The following is a 7,269-nucleotide window of genomic DNA, read 5'->3' on the forward strand; positions in this document are numbered from 1 at the left end:
ACTAGTGGGAACTTGGGGCAAAATTTGGGAAGTTCCCTAAAGGGGCCAGATTTTGCAATTCTCAGGCGGTCTGCTGAGTTCTTGGCTTTATCCTACCAAATAGGCAGAGGTCTGCCCCAGGGCCTTGGGAGGGGCCTCACATAGTCCCAGTTAGGTTAGGTATGGTGCCCTTTGGGGAAGCTCACCACCACGTGGGGGCAGGATCCAGGCACTCTCAGGTGGTCTCCTGAGTTCTCAGCCCCTATGCCAGAGGGGGGCTGAAACAGGTCTCTGGCGCTCTCCTGAGATCTCAAGCTTTATCCTACCAATGGCATCCTGTTATCTTTCACCAGAGAGGAGCTACTGCTCCCAGAAGGCAGCTGAAGGTTCCAGCACTCTTCAGTCACTTAAATCCATTTTTATAGACTTTGAAAATTCAAGTTGCTGAATCTGCCAGACTTAAGCTGGGATTGCTAGTCTGAGTCTGGGTCTAGGATGTAAGGACCCAATTCTACCTTACTTAAAGTAATAATAATTACTGAGTTAAAAAAATAGAAATGATTACTGTTCTTTTCTTTAGCAGAAGATTTTAATATTTATAGAAAAATTAGAAAGGATAACACTTTTTTTGGTAAGAATAGCACAAGCTATGTTAAAGAATTAAGAATTTGGGGGTTGGAGAGATGGGTCAGTGGTTAAGAGCACTGGCTGCTCTTGCAGAGGACCTGGGGGTGATTTCTAGCACCCACATGGAAGCTACCTGTCCATAACTCCAGCTCTAGGGAATCTGATGCCCTCTTCTGACTGTCGTGGGCATTGCATGACATGGGTGCACTTACACACATGCAGGCAATACACTAATACACATAAAATAAAAATAATAAATAAAGTATTTTAAAAAAGAATTATAAATTTCAAAAAAGTGGGCTGGAGAGATGGCTCAGTGGTTAAGAGTAATGATTGCTTTTGCAGAGGATCTGAGTTTGGTTCCCAGGACCCACTTTGGCAGTTAACAATAGTCCATAACTCCAGTTTCAGGAGATACAACACTCTCTGCTGGCCTCCACGGGCATTGCACACATGTGGTACACTTACACATATGCAAGCAAAATATTCATACACATGAAATAAATAAAAAGTTCCAGAAAGTATTATTTATAATTTTCATTTTATATACCTGTGCTGGATAGCTTCAGTGTCAACTTGACACACCTGGGTTGAGGGAGCCTCAGTTGGGGAATTGCCTCTATTGAACTGGCCTGTGGCCATGTCTGAGGGGCATCTTCTTGATGAGTGATGTGGGAGGACCCAGCCCACTATGGGTGGTGCCACCCCTGGGCAGGTGGGCCTGCATAAGAAAGCAGGCTGAGCAGGGGCCAGGGGAGCAAGCCAGTAAGCAGCTTTCCTCCATGGCCTGTGCTCCAGCTCCTGCCTCCAGGTTCCTGCCCTGAGTTCCTACCTTGGGCTCCCAGATGATCTGTGACCTGGGATATGTAAGCTAAATAAACCCTTTCCTCCCCAGGTTGGTAGTGGTCGGAGTGTTTTGTCACAGCAACGAAGAACAAACTATGACAATACCTATAAAAGAAAATTTACAAATGAGTTTAAAGCTTTCATCTGAATCTGAAATGGGTCTGTGGCCCATGAGAAGTTAATTATGCCTCATTTTGATTGTTTTTAGTTTCTCAACAGCACAGCTTCAATGCTCCAGCCCTCTGATAAGGGCTAAGAAGGAAAATCAGTCAAAGTCAGACAATTAAACTGTTCTTCTCCAGGAAGGTTGAGCCAGTCTTCTAGATCAATGCTCAAATGAAGAACAACTAACAGGACAAACCTGGTTTCAAAGTCCTGGGGAGGAGTCATGCCTTGAGGACTTGGTTTTGCATTTCAGGCCTTGAATGGACTTTTAATATGTCACATTCATCCACACATCTACCATGAGCTTACTCACAATTCTACTTATTCTCTGATTTTGCACTTTCCCTGCCAGTTTGTTTTGCTTGATAGCATACATGATCCTGGCTGGTGTTCTGCTTGGCTTTGTTCTGCTACTGCAGAACTCTTTATTAGAAGACATGCCAGCATCAACAACTTCTCTGCTGGCGTCGCCAACCATGCAACTGCTGTCCCCAGACCGTAGGCCAGGAGAAGAAGGGTTACTTAGAAGACCATTGTCCTTCTGCCAGTTGTGACTTCTTTTCAGGGACAGAAGACATCATCCACATATGTCTTCTCAATGCCCTTCCAGCATAAACACAAAGAGGACTAGAATCCCAGCGGACCATGGAGCTCTTCCTAGCTCTTCATCCCTCTCCAATCACTTCCCTCTCCCAGTTGTCTTAAATGTCCCCACGATAACTCAAAGGATATAATATCAAGGTCTTTAAAAATATTTCTCTTAAAAAAAGACATCTGCCAATAGAGCTTAAGAGGAGTGATGCTAGACAGGCTGAACAGGCTCCAGTGGATGAAGTCACACCGAGGGACATCTGGGTGCAAAGACTTGACTTGATAGGATAACATATGACAAAATGCATGAAGTCCTGTGGGCAGGCTATGGGGGGTGCAGATAGGAAAGACGGGGCTAAATATGATTAAGATATATTGTATGAAATCCACAAAAATGCAATGAAACTATTAAAAAAAGACATGTCAGTATAATCTAGAAATATAGGACAAAGGAATGGAATGAAGACAGGAGAGCAAAGGATTGCCAGTGGTCCAGATGGAAAAGCATGGATGGGCGCCTGTGCTGGAGGTGGTAAGGAAGTAAAGCAGTCTCTAAGACACATCACTACAGCTGCACAGCTGGGGGAATACTATCTTTTTCTGGGTAATCAGATGACTGTGTTTAGTTTTTTTTCTCTGAGGGGGAACTGGAAACAGATGGTAATGTCCTGTAACCACTTCTCCTTTCTCCCTTTATGACATAAACGTTCATGCACCAACTATGGCAGAAATGTTCCAGCCTTTTATCTTGTTATTTAAAGTCTATTTCATTATCACTTATAGTTCTAAGTTGTAAGTTACATCACTAAAAAGCCATGTTGATCTAGTTGAGGAGTTATTTGACTGTTGGGGGATTGAGAGTCAATTTTCTTTGGGGTTGTAGCCATTGGTAGGTTGCCCATGTTCCAATGGATGACCACACAGTCATGTACATACAGACACATATAGGCAACACTAATTGGACTTAGTGGACTGGAGAGAGAGAGAGAGAAAGAGAGAGAGAGAGAGAGAGAGAGAGAGAGAGAGAGAGAGAGAGGAAATCATGAATTTTTTAGGTAAATGGATGGAAGAGAAAAAATTATATTGAGTGGGTTAATCCAGACCCACAAAGACAAATGCCGCATGTTCTCTCTTATCTGTGGATCCTAGTCCTGAATCTTTAGATTTGGATGTATAATGGTGGAGTAACTGTAGAAACAGGAAAACAGGGACTGTTGAGGGGTGAGGGGGTGAGGAAGAGAAAGGGCTTAAGGGGGGTAATATTAGAACACAAGTGGTACAAAGGGGGAAAGGGGAAATGGGGGGTGTAAGTGGAGAGAAGGGTGGGAGGGAAAGCAAAGGGAAGCAGGGGCGATGGACAGAGCACATAAGGCTGTTTGAAAAAGTCATAAGGATACATTCTATAGTCTTTTGTAAAATACAAATCAACACCAAAGTTAGAATCTATTTTAATTCCCATGGTCAAGTACAAGAGAGCAAGGGGATTAAGAATAGTTATTTCATTAGTTGAGAAGAAATAGAATTTAGGATTGGGCCAGGTATGGTGATATATACCTTTAATTCCAGCAGATGGGAGGCAGAGGCAGGCAGATCTCTGAGACCAAGGCCAGCATGGTCTACATAAGGGAGTTCCAGATCAGGTTGGAGCTACAGGGAGACCCTGTCTCAAAAAGATATAAACAATAAAACAAAGGAAATTTAGGACCCAAAACATAGGCTGAGAGAAAGGAAGGGCAGCCATTCCGGGTTCTACAAGTGTGCACACAGTGCTCCATTTAGAGAACTGAGACTGGACAGTATGAGCCAAACAGTCCCACTTAGCTTTAAAACCCCAGACTACATGAATATTTTGATAATCAAGAATATACCACACCAACTTAATCTTTTAGAAAAAAATGTAATCTTACCTTCCTCGGGGACAAAAATTTCATGGAAGGCAAAAATGGCAACAGGCCTCTATTTAGAAGTATTGGCAGTGTTATAATGAAAATTCTTCATTCTCTTAATGCTAAATTTGAAATGAGGCATAAGTGCAGTATTTCTAAGAGAGCTCATTATCAGATCTATATGACTAAAACATTAGTGAGAAGGAAAGCTCCACTGAATGAATCTATTTCTACAGCACAGCCAGAAGGTGCACACACCAGTGATTCATCAAATGTAAGCTGAACACACCTGTGCACATCTCTCCCTGTAGGCTTCCTTCTGACCCTAATGAACATGTCTTGACTCACCCTCCCCAAAGGTGGCACAACAGTTCTATATCCAGCGGCATCTTTCCTGTCTATTGAAACGTGTTGACAAGTTGGATAATTCACTAGCTCATCAATAAAGCTTAGATGCTAAGAAATAACGAATTATTTTTCACAATAAACACAAATTCTTTACCAAAAATGCACATGGAGACCCATGATTATAATTGAAAACTCACGGCTATTTTTCTAGATTTAAGTATGTTAGTATTTAAAGCTCCATGAACTTGGTGTGCATATTGTGTCAGAGCATGAAACGATGGAAGAGCGTCTCAGCAGGGACATTTGCAACAAACATAATCAAAACAAACTTCCAGAGGAATTATGGGAGTAGTTAAAGAACTAATACCAATTCCCTTCAAATTCTCTCAAAAAATTGAAATGGAAGGAACATTTTCGAGATTCCAAGATTATCCACTACTCGGAAAACAAAGCCAGACAAGAACACTACAAGGAAAAACATTGCAGGCCAATCAATATCCTGATAAGCATAGATGCAAAATGCTCAATGAAATACGTCCTGGCTAACTTAAACAGCACACAAAGTAGTTACACATAATAATCAAATGGGATTCATCTATGGGAAGCCAAGATGTTTCAACACATGTAATTCAATGAATATGATGCACTAACAGAATCAAGGACAATCATATCATTTTACCGAGATACAGAAAAAGCCAAAAGAATTTTATGTTAAACACTCAACAAATTATATATAGAAAAAACTTCCTTCACCATAATTGAAGCCATATTAACAATTCCAGAGCCAACATCGTCCTAAATAATGATAAATTGGAAGCTTTTCCTCCAAGAACAAGACGAGAATGTCTACTCTCCTCACTTCTGGTCCACACAGTACTAGAAACTGTGCTGGGAGCAATTGGGCCAAAACATAAAAGATTTCAAGTCAGATACGAAGAAGCAAAATTATCTCTGTTAGCAGGGACGTGGTTTTATGTGTAGAAAACTTGTGTACAATGCATTCACCCCAAATTGTTAGAAGTAGCAAATGAGTTAAAGTGCAGAATTTAAAATCACCGTACAAAAATCAGTAGTATGTGTCAATAACGGCGTATTTGAAAAACAAATTAAAAAAAAAAAAAAAAAAAAAAAAAAAATCACATTTTGTAACCGCCAGGGGGCAGCCACGGGACCTGAATGGATTACCATGGAACTACAAACCAGGAGCCTCAAGGCTTGAGTGCAGGAGTGTGGAATAGCACCTGCAGCTCTGATTTTATTCTCAAACTCGCGAGAACTACAGTCAAACGATTACAGAACACTGAACAATAATAAAGTGGCTAGAATATAACAAATCAGTAAAATAAAGTGAGCTCAATAGCATTAGCTCCATAATATGTCGTCTTGGGAGATCCGAACATCTCATGAGAAACTGAAGGAGAGAACCAGCGTTCAGGAGATAGCTCCTTGGGTCAGCAAGCGTTCTTGCATAAACTTTCTCATGAGACACAAGGCTCTCCAGACAAACATGCTCAAAGTCCAGCTTAGTTCACCAAGCATGTTTTTAAAGCCATATGAATACTATTTCACAGCCCCCTCAACATTAAATTTATCCCCCCAAAGAATAAAATACCCAGGAATAAACTTAACCAAGGAGATAAAAGCCCTGCACACTTAAAACTGTTTAACGTTGATGAGAGAAATCAAAGACAGATAAATGGAATGATTCTGTGTTGGTAAATTGGAAGAATTAATATTCTTAAAATATCTATACTAACCAAGATAATCTACAGAGACAATGCTATCTCTATAAAAATTCCAATGACATTTTTTTTGGTCTTTTTGAGGCAGGGTCTCCCTGTGGCCCCAGCTGGCCTGGATTCATTATGTAGACCAGGCTGGTCTCGAACTCATAGAGATCCACCTGTCTCTGCCTCCCGAGTGCTCAGACTAAAGTACTCCCTGGCTCCAATGACTCTTTTTTTAATGAAAAATTTTTATTTAATAACCACATGATTGGAAGAAGCATTTCATTACAGCCTTAACATATTCAGTAACAATTCCCAGAGCAAGGATACATCTCTTTCAAAAGTGGCTGTAAATTTTTAGGTTCACAGTAGAATTAATATGGTTATACAATATTGAATTCAGAATAGACCCTGTAAGACATAAAACTGAATGAGTTTTTAACCTTTAAGAATATTTTAAATTTTAAAATATGCTGTTTCCTACAGAAAGACTCATTTTTAATGCTACTAATGCTTAGATATTTGCACGTGTCTCTAATCTCTATATAGCTGATTATTACTAGTCACTGTCGGTTACACTTGGATCCTTGGCACCTGAGTATGGATATAAAGTCGGCAGGTAGATTTCAATGGTAATATTTATCACCTCTACTAATTGACATGAAGTAAATTTTTATGCTTCCTCCTCAAATATGTCACTTTTAAAATTTGTTGAATTTTTTGTGTTATACAGAACATCCCAAACAATCTTATTCATCTATATACCCACTTTCCAAATGGCACCCTCCCATAGCCCCCCCCCACTGGAGCCCATATACTCTGTGATCCCTGTTACTGTCCACTGTGTTGTTAGTGACCCCAGCCATTCCCCAGCGTCTGCTGAATCTAGTCAACCTATCTAGAGAGCCTTGTTTTAGGAAGATCAGCTGTTCCTCATCTAGCAGCAATCAGTTGTCAATATTCCTTTAGATAAGATTGGATCTGCTGTTCATTTCCCCAATTCTATGCTGGGTTACTCTCTGGGAGTCTTTTGGGCCACCCTGGCCAATAACTCAAAGGAAGGTATCTCCTGTCTGGCATTGTTTCTTGTTATGTAGCCT

This window comes from Nannospalax galili, unplaced genomic scaffold (genome assembly GCF_000622305.1).
Source record: "Nannospalax galili isolate Female #2095 unplaced genomic scaffold, S.galili_v1.0 scaffold589, whole genome shotgun sequence".
Classification (NCBI taxonomy): Eukaryota; Metazoa; Chordata; class Mammalia; order Rodentia; family Spalacidae; genus Nannospalax; species Nannospalax galili.